Here is an 11,089-nt window from a genome sequence, read left to right as displayed (position 1 = left end):
CACACACACACACACACACACACACACACACAGACACACACACACCAGTGCTAAGACAGTCATGGCCACAGCAACTCCAATCTGAGGCCAAATCACGACAGGAGCCATCCCACAGACTTGACGAGATGTGACGTCCGTCTCTATTTGTAATGAAATGATATTGTCCTTGTTCAGGACACGCCATGTTTCTGAGCCAGGGACAAAAGGTTAGTGCTTTGGCATCTCAGGGGCTGTACACACACACACCTTCATACACATACAGGGACATTTGCAAACATACAAATGCACACACATTTGTTTTACTATCCTTGTGGCGACCAAACAACTGATTCCCATTCAAATCCTATTTTCCCTAACCCCTAAACTTAACCCTAACCCTAACCCTCAACTTAACCTTAACCCTAACGTTAACCCCAAAACCCTAACCCTAAAACTGAACCTAACCCTAACTCCTAACCTCTAACCCGAATTGTAAACCTAACCCTAAACCTATCCCCTACGCCTTTTCCTTGTGGGGACCAGCTAAATGTCCCCACTTGTCTAAATGTTAATTGTTTTACTATCCTTGTGAGGACACACACACACACCATTCATTTGGATTCATCACATCATTGATATCGTCTGTAAGCCTTCAGGGGTGTCGGTGTGTATGTGAAGCTCAGATCCGTTAAGGTCTGCTAATATTGTGACAGAATGTCCCGACTTCCGCCGAAGTTGGTGCCTCTCCTTGTTCGGCGGCGTTCGGCGGTCATCGTCACCGGCTTTCTAGCTGCCACCGATCCATGTTTCTTTTTCCATTTGTTATGTCTTGATTGTTCACACCTGGTTCCCATTTCATTATGATTACTTCCCTATTTAAACCCTCTGATATTCATGATGTTTTGTGTGTTATTGTTTTACTGTTGGTCGTGTTCGTTGTATGTATTTCGTTAGAGTTTTATCCCTGCGTGGATTTTGTATATGAATTTTTTCCTAGAGTAAAGACATATGTTTTACTCAGTTCGGTGTCCTGCGATTGACTCTATTTCTCATCTCCTATACACGAACACTGACACAGAAGGTTATGACAGAGACAGTAGCTTTTTAAGGCCACCGGCTTAAAGACAGAGTGGATGAGTTCAAAGACAGAGTGAGCTAACAGCTCTACACCTGGGAAAAAAGAGCAGCTTTTATGCTAACAGGCCACTCTCTTTCTCTCTATCTACCTCTTCCTCCTATTCTCTCTCTCCCTCCATACCTCTTTAAAAGGTAATTTCTGCTGTTGTGGTTATAGTTTCCAAATCTCTTACTCCCTCACAGAGGGGGTTTGTTCCCTGACTAAAAGGTCTCTCTCCATCTTCCTTTTTTCCTCTTGATCTCTTTCTCCCTTTCAAACCCTCTCTCTTCCTCCTATTCTCTCTCTCCCTGCATCCCTCTTTAAAATGTAATTTCTGCTGTTGTGGTTATCGTTTCCAAATCTCTTACACAGAGGGGGTTTGTTCCGTGACTAAAACGTCTCTCTCCATCTCTCTTTCTCCCTCTGTCCCAAGCCTCTTTCTCTCTGTCCTGCTCTCTCTTTCTCCCTCTGTCCCCAGCCTCTTTCTCTCTGTCCTGCCCTCTCTTTCTCCCTCTGTCCCAAGCCTCTTTCTCTCTGTCCTGCCCTCTCTTTCTCCCTCTGTCCCCAGCCTCTTTCTCTTTGTCCTGCTCTCTCTTTCTCCCTCTGTCCCCAGCCTCTTTCTCTCTGTCCTGCCCTCTCTTTCTCCCTCTGTCCCCAGCCTCTTTCTCTCTGTCCTGCCCTCTCATTCTCCCTCTGTCCCCAGCCTCTTTCTCTCTGTCCTGCCCTCTCTTTCTCCCTCTGTCCCCAGCCTCTTTCTCTCTGTCCTGCCCTCTCTTTCTCCCTCTGTCCCCAGCCTCTTTCTCTCTGTCCTGCTTTCTCAATTCTCCCTCTGTCCCCAGCCTCTTTCTCTCTGTCCTGCTCTCTCATTCTCCCTCTGTCCCCAGCCTCTTTCTCTTTGTCCTGCTCTCTCATTCTCTCTCTCTCTCTCATTCTCTCTCTCTCTCTCTCTCTCTCTCTCTCTCTCTCTCTCTCTCTCTCTCTCTCTCATTCTCTCTCTCTCTCTCTCTCTCTCTCGCTCTCTCCCCTCTCTCTCTCTCTCTCTCTCTCTCTAATTAATTTATTAATTGCTTGGCTCTAGTCACCCAGTTGTTTAAATAACTGACCTCAATGGATTCTAAAAGTTCTTAACAAAAGGACACTGTTTATTAACTCAGTTTTTCTTTCTGTTTCTGTCCCTGAACACAGTGTGCTTTAATATTTGGCAGAGCTGGCATAACCTCTGTCTAAAATAATACTGCGACACACCACATAACTTCAGTATGTGTGTGTGTGTGTGTGTTTTGTGTGTGTGTGTGTGTGTGTGTGTGTGTGTGTGTGTGTGTGTGTGTGTGTGTGTGTGTGTGTGTGTGTGTGTGTGTGTGTGTGTGTGTGTGTGTGTGTGTGTGTGTGTGTGTGTGTGTGTGTGTGTGTGTGTTCTCTGACATGCTGTTTTCTGTTTTACTGCCTCATTAACCTGTGCGTTGTTATTTCAGCCAAGGAGGGATATCACCTCTCTGAGAGCAGTTTAACTCCTGATCTCAGTATCTGTGCACCAGTCTCCTATCTGTCATCATGTAGCCTACTATATTTAGTATAGCCTGGTCCCACTGGTCCCAGACCTGTTTGTGCTGTTTTCTCAACTCCTTGTCACAACACAAAAATGACCATATTATAGGAGTTGACAAGACAGCACAAACAGGTCTGGGACCAGGCTAACTATGTAATACTGTACTCATAACAAAACATACAGGCTAATAGTCCTTGAACAGACAGAGAGATGCTTTAAGGCACACGTAGACATATGAGTTATAATAATATTGAACATAAGTAACTGTGCAAAAGTTGTAGCTAGCAAGTATGTACAAGGCCGGTGTTCTGCCTCGCAGTAGGAGAAGGTAACTAAGTCACGCACACACACACAAGCACATGCACACCCACTCCGATCCTAACCAAGTCACCGTGCAGTAGTGGTTCATCATGCCAGCTGGCATCTGCCTCACACAAACCCAGAGAACCTGACTACAGTAACAACCAGTGAACTGTCATGACGCACACACACACACACACACACTCTCTCTCACAAAACACACACACTCTCACACAACACACACTCACACACAGAGTGAGTTTGGCCTCCATGCTGCAGACATCACAGAACAGATCTGGTCTGTTGGAAGTCAGAATATTAGGAATATTCTTTCTGATTCTCAACATTTGTTTGGAATATTTATCACTCATGACATTCCATGTGCAGGAGCAGGCAACCACCAGGCTGAGAAGGACTTTGAAGAAGGGAGAGAGAGAGGGAGTGAGGAGAGAGGTTGAGTGAAAAGGGGTTATTTGAGAGAGAGAGAGAGAAAATGCTGGAAACTATTAGACGTCTCAGTCAGTGATTGTTTTGACCACATTTGATTCACTGTCCTTGAGTCTGGTCTTGGAACATCTCTCCTAAATCCCCATTCCCCTTTCACAGCCTTCTGGGCTGCCCCATGTTTGTTGTCTTTGGCTATGGTTTGTCTAACCTTACTGATATTGACAGGACAGTTGTTGTGTCTGGGTTAGAAGCTAACACTAACCCCAGCGGACCTAGGAATGCCGAATAACAACAATATGTATTGGCATCGCTAACTCAATTGTACCCTCAAGCAGCCAAGTAGGGCTAGTTTAGTAGGGCTGGTTTAGGCACATTTAGTTGTATGAACAACAGTTCACGCCACAATGGGTCAATTTGTCTTTCAAATGTACAAGTTGTGGTAAGTAACCCACTATGCCAAATCAGATAGTGATCATACCTGTCAGTGGGTTTAGTGAACATCAGAGGAGCTGATTGGCTTGCAGAAGGCCTAGTGATCATCAGAGGAGCTGATTGGTCAATGCCAGCTGGGACACACACTGCTGCAGACAGAGAAACAATTTACAGGAAATCTCTCTCTCTCTCTCTCTCTCTCTCTCTCTCTCTCTCTCTCTCTCTCTCTCTCTCTCTCTCTCTCTCTCTCTCTCCTCTCTCTCTCTCTCTCTCTCTCTCTCTCTCTCTCTCTCTCTCTCTCTGAACAATCTTCAGAATGTTCTTAAATGTGAGGAATTGGTGCCTTTAGAGAAATGCAGAAGGTTGATTGAGGACCTTATTACTGAAGAATGTATGTATGACCCTGTTTTTCTTTCTGATTGCATTGTGTGTGTGTGTGTGTGTATTTCTCTGTATTTTCTGTCATTTATGTAATTCAGGGCTCATCTGTAAAAGAGCCCTTAGTCTCAGTATGACTCCCTGGTCAACAGTAGTGTATTATATATGGAATAGGGCTCTGGTCAACAGTAGTGTATTATATATGGAATAGGGCTCTGGTCAACAGTAGTGCACTATATAGGGAATAGGGCTCTGGTCAACAGTAGTGTATTATATATGGAATAGGGCTCTGGTCAACAGTAGTGCACTATATAAGGAATAGGGCTCTGGTCAACAGTAGTGTATTATATATGGAATAGGGCTCTGGTCAACAGTAGTGCACTATATATGGAATAGGGCTCTGGTCAACAGTAGTGCATTATATAAGGAATAGGGCTCTGGTCAACAGTAGTGCACTATATAGGGAATAGGGCTCTGGTCAACAGTAGTGTATTATATATGGAATAGGGCTCTGGTCAACAGTAGTGCACTATATAAGGAATAGGGCTCTGGTCAACAGTAGTGTATTATATATGGAATAGGGCTCTGGTCAACAGTAGTGTATTATATATGGAATAGGGCTCTGGTCAACAGTAGTGTATTATATAAGGAATAGGGCTCTGGTCAACAGTAGTGTATTATATAAGGAATAGGGCTCTGGTCAACAGTAGTGCACTATATAGGGAATAGGGCTCTGGTCAACAGTAGTGCATTATATAAGGAATAGGGATTTGGTCAACAGTAGTGCATTATATATGGAATAGGGCTCTGGTCAACAGTAGTGCACTATATAAGGAATAGGGCTCTGGTCAACAGTAGTGCATTATATAGGGAATAGGGCTCTGGTCAACAGTAGTGCATTATATAAGGAATAGGGCTCTGGTCAACAGTAGTGCACTATATAGGGAATAGGGCTCTGGTCAACAGTAGTGCATTATATAGGGAATAGGGCTCTGGTCAACAGTAGTGCATTATATATGGAATAGGGCTTTGGTCAACAGTAGTGCATTATATATGGAATAGGGCTCTGGTCAACAGTAGTGCACTATATAGGGAATAGGGCTCTGGTCAACAGTAGTGCATTATATAGGGAATAGGGCTCTGGTCAACAGTAGTGCATTATATAGGGAATAGGGCTCTGGTCAACAGTAGTTCACTATATAGGGAATAGGGCTCTGGTCAACAGTAGTGCACTATATAGGGAATAGGGTGCCATTTGGGACACAGCCCATATTTTTCCACCTTGTTGCCAGAGTTGCCAAGATGGCCTGCTGGTTGAATGTGCCTGTTCATTCATCTTTGTGACAGAGTGGAGGGTCGGCAGAGTTAAGTAATGTTTTCACGGTCAATGGCTCAGATCATAAAGGAATACTTCCAGTAACCATGACATAACATACAAATGAAAAGAAACATACGGATGGGCACACACACACACAAGTCTATGAAACACACAGTCATACACACACACACACAAGCACGCACAAACAAACACACACACACTCACACAAACACCTTGTAACCAAACATGACATTTTATTGTCTACACACATGCCCTCACACATCACACCACACGCACACACACACACACACACACACACACACACACACACACAAACACACACACACAGACACACACACACAGACACACACAGACACACACACACACACACACACACACACACACACACACACACACACACACACACACACACACACACACACACACACACACACACACACACACACAAACATAACGATTTTCTACGTCCATAGAGAGCAGGGCAGAGAGAGGGTCAGTGACTCCATTATACCACTGTTAGGGGTAGGAGGGAGGGCTTTTTGAGTGGCGTAGCGATCTAAGGCACTGTATCTTAGTGCTAGAGGCGTCACTACAGACCCCTGGTTCGATTCCAGCCTGTTTCACAACCAGCTGTAATTGGGCGTCACATAGGGCTGCGCACAATTGGCCCAGCGTCGTCTGGGTTTGGCCGGGGTAGGCCGTCATTGTAAATAAGAATTTGTTCTTAACTGACTTGCCTAATTCAATAAATGTTAAATAAAATAAAATAAAATAAAAGGGAGGTAAAGGGGAAGAGGGAGAGAGACAAGAGGAGGAAATCGTGGCAGTGATGGGAATAGTGACCAGGGGCATCATTCATAACTGTTGAATATATTTCACAATCAATACCTGAGTGGGCACGTCAAAAAATATATAGTGGATGTCACATATACACTTTTGCAATTACAAATCAGACCCGTCTTGAAACTGTGAGCACATGAACAAGCTTCACGAACCCACCCCGTTAAAGTCTGTGATAAACCATATGGTGACTCAATTAACCTCAGTTAGCCAACCTAGGCCTTTGTGAAATGCAAGACATGGCACTAAAGACTATCTTTAAGCATGGCATCCGCAAAAAAAACAAAAAGACCAATTGCACTGAATGCCAGATTGAAACTGTTTTTAATAAGATTGATGCCAGATCTGTCCCCATTTGTGGCTGCATTTGGCTGATGGGGTGGAGGACGGTGGTTGTCCTCATGAGGATCTTCACACCTCAAGTCCTCTGGGAGGATGGGAATCCCATTGTGCACAGCCATGTTGTGCAACACACAGCTAGTTATTATCATTCTACACACCTTCTCAGGCTTGTACAGTCTCCCACCGCTGGTATCAAGGCACAGCCATCTCCCTTCTGTTGCACCTATTGAGCGCTCTACAAGGGAGAGGGTGCCACAGTGGAACATGTGCGTCCGGGTGGTTACTGAGCAGGGTGAGCAGCCAGGGTCCCAATCTCCTGGGAGGAGATGTAGATGATGTAGGGGAAATAATAGTGACTATTTCATAATCAGGTCTGCAAACTATAGGCATATAGTCTATAAACTAAAGCTGACAGGCTGACAGGCAGGTAGTCTAGTGGGGGCGACCGGTAGCCTAGTGGTTAGAGCGTTGGGCCAGTTGCTGGATCGAATCGAAGGTTACTGGATCGAATCCCTGAGCTGACAAGGTAAAAATCCGTCGTTCTGCCCCTGAGCAAGCAGTTAACCCACTGTTCCCCGGACGCCGAAGACATGGATGTCGATTATGGCAGCCCCCCGCACCTCTCTGCACCAGATCAATTATTGTAGCCCCCCGCAATGCATTCAGCTGTACAACTGACTAGGTATCCCCCTTTCCCAACATGCTACATATAGGCCCAAGGCTGACAAGCTACTGGCTGCATATAGGCCTAAGTCTGACAGGCTACATATAGGCCTAAATCTGACAGGCTACATATAGGCCTAAGGCTGACAGGCTACATATAGGCCTAAGGCTGACAGGCTACATATAAGCCTAAGTCTGACAAGCTACAGGCTACATATAGGCCTAAGTGACATACTACAGGCTACATATAGGCCTAAGTGACATACTACAGGCTACATATAGGCCTAAGTCTGACAGGCTACATATAGGCCTAAGGCTGACAGGCTACATATAGGCCTAAGTCTGACAGGCTACATATAGGCCTAAGCCTGACAGGCTACATATAGGCCTAAGTCTAACAGGCTACATATAGACCTATGTCTAACAGGCTACATATAGAGCGAGAGAGAGAGAGTGACACCTGGATAAACCCGTGAGTCAATGGCATGAGCCCTGTGTTCCAGTTCATTTGGCCCGAGCATAGAGCAGGGTACACAGGCTTGCCCTCTTACCCATCTCTCTCCTCTCTAATCCCTTTAATTCTTCCCCCTCTCTCCCCCGAAGCTCTTCAAAGGTCTAGCTCAGCCTTAGGAATCTAATGTTGTATTGAAACATAACACACACACAGCAGCCCACCAACACACACACGTATGCACAAATGCACAAATGAACACACACATACACACACAGAGCAGTAGCATCAGTCCAACAACATGGACCACTGGTCTGTTAGGGTCTCTTCTCAACAGATCTAATCTCACTCTCTTTCTACATCGCTTGCTCTCTCTCATTCCTTCAAATAAAATAAAATGTTATTTGTCTCACGCGCCGAATACAACTGGTGTAGACTTTACAATGAAATGCTTGCTTACGAACCCTTCCCAATGATGCTGAGTTGAAAATAACTAACTCAAGAGGAAAAAAATAAAATACACAAGAATGTAGCAATACCAGATCAATGTGGAGCTATATACAGGAAGTACCAGTACCAGATCAATGTGGAGCTATATACAGGAAGTACCAGTACCAGATCAATGTGGAGCTATATACAGGGAGTACCAGTACCAGATCAATGTGGAGCTATATACAGGAAGTACCAGTACCAGATCAATGTGGAGCTATATACAGGGAGTACCAGATCAATGTGGAGCTATATACAGGAAGTACCAGTAGCAGATCAATGTGGAGCTATATACAGGAAGTACCAGTACCAGATCAATGTGGAGCTATATACAGGAAGTACCAGTACCAGATCAATGTGGAGCTATATACAGGAAGTACCAGTACCAGATCAATGTGGAGCTATATACAGGGAGTACCAGTACCAGATCAATGTGGAGCTATATACAGGGAGTACCAGTACCATATCAATGTGGAGCTATATACAGGGAGTACCAGTACCAGATCAATGTGGAGCTATATACAGGAGGTACCAGTACCAGATCAATGTGGAGCTATATACAGGGAGTACCAGTACCAGATCAATGTGGAGCTATATACAGGGAGTACCAGTACCAGATCAATGTGGAGCTATATACAGGGAGCACCAGTACCAGATCAATGTGGAGCTATATACAGGGAGTACCAGTACCAGATCAATGTGGAGCTATATACAGGGAGCACCAGTACCAGATCAATGTGGAGCTATATACAGGGAGTACCAGTACCAGATCAATGTGGAGCTATATACAGGGAGTACCAGATCAATGTGGAGCTATATACAGGGATTACCAGTACCAGATCAATGTGGAGCTATATACAGGGAGTACCAGATCAATGTGGAGCTATATACAGGGAGTACCAGTACCAGATCAGTGTGGAGCTATATACAGGGAGTACCAGTACCAGATCAATGTAGAGCTATATACAGGGAGTACCAGTACCAGATCAATGTGGAGCTATATACAGGGAGTACCAGTACCAGATCAATGTGGAGCTATATACAGGGAGTACCAGTACCAGATCAATGTGTAGCTATATACAGGAAGTACCAGTACCAGATCAGTGTGGAGCTATATACAGGGAGTACCAGTACCAGATCAATGTGGAGCTATATACAGGGAGTACCAGTACCAGATCAATGTGTAGCTATATACAGGAAGTACCAGTACCAGATCAATGTGGAGCTATATATAGGGAGTACCAGTACCAGATGAATGTGGAGCTATATACAGGGAGTACCAGTACCAGATCAATGTGTAGCTATATACAGGAAGTACCAGTACCAGATCAATGTGGAGCTATATATAGGGAGTACCAGTACCAGATCAATGTGTAGCTATATACAGGAAGTACCAGTACCAGATCAATGTGGAGCTATATATAGGGAGTACCAGTACCAGATGAATGTGGAGCTATATACAGGGAGTACCAGTACCAGATCAATGTGGAGCTATATACAGGGAGTACCAGTACCAGATCAATGTGGAGCTATATTCATGCACTACCCAAATATCCTATTTACCGTTTGTAAGTTGGTTGAGTCTGATGGTACCTTCTTGCATCATAGACCAGGTATGGGCCAATCAGGTCTTGGGAACTTTTGGTGTCCTCCTCTCCCTGGCTCTTCAATGGTCCATTGTTGTCGCTGATTGGTCATGGAGCCCATACACCTAGTTTTCCGGACAGATGCCATCCCTGACCTGGCCAGACAGGTTATTGGATGTGTTATGCTGGTCGTTGTCTGTAGCTGTATATGCTGATGCTTGGCTAAGTCTCTAATGTAAAAAATAAGAGAACTTCACCTGAGATGACCCTGAAACCAAATCATCCTCTCATTCCATAGAATTAACGCCGCCTCAGTGTTCTCTGTTGGAATATTCCCTTGAAGAACATTCCCTAACGGAACACAGAATGTGGGGATCGTGACAGAATCATTACTATGGGTCAAGCAGATATCGGGGAGATTCCAGACTTGAGCATTTTTACATATCCCTCTATGATTCCCTTAGTTTATATGAATTCCAGACCTCTGTCTTTTCCCATTACATTGTCTCATTAAGTAGAAATATAAAAAAAACTGTTGTTGATTTACAGGTGGCATCATATTATTATGACGGTCAGTGTAATTACCATGGATATGTTACTATAGGGAGGTTTCCGTGGCGCTAGCTTGGTGTGTTGTATTAATATTGGAATGTGTGAGATGCTAGACGTGGGGATTCTGGAATTTGGGACAACAGAAACACTTGCATCAGTCTGGGAATAGTGAGAGAACACCACTAGCGGCACACACACACACACACACACACACACACACACACACACACACACACACACACACACACACACACACACACACACACACACACACACACACACTGACCACGAACACTACCCCTAGAGAGGACTCCTGCTAAAGCTATGTGAATAATTCATCCCCAGTTGTGATATTAACCTTGGACTACATGAACATTTTGTTGTAAGTTGCTACATTTCTTGACAGTTCATTTATTTGAGTGAGTTTCAAGGACATTTTCTTTCTCCATAGTGAATATTGATCAACCACAGCACAGTGGAATACTTTCACTCCATGGCCCAGCTATGTGTTCCCTGTTTGGTCATTTAGCTGTCATTTAGGCAGGGATTCAATCCTATCACGAGTTATACAGATGTAAGATCTTAATTTGATCAACCTATTACAGAAGAACTTTTATGCAATGCAGAA

This window comes from Salmo salar, chromosome 18 (genome assembly GCF_965601325.2).
Source record: "Salmo salar chromosome 18, fSalSal1, whole genome shotgun sequence".
Classification (NCBI taxonomy): domain Eukaryota; kingdom Metazoa; phylum Chordata; class Actinopteri; order Salmoniformes; family Salmonidae; genus Salmo; species Salmo salar.
Note: the sequence above shows the minus strand (reverse complement) of the source record.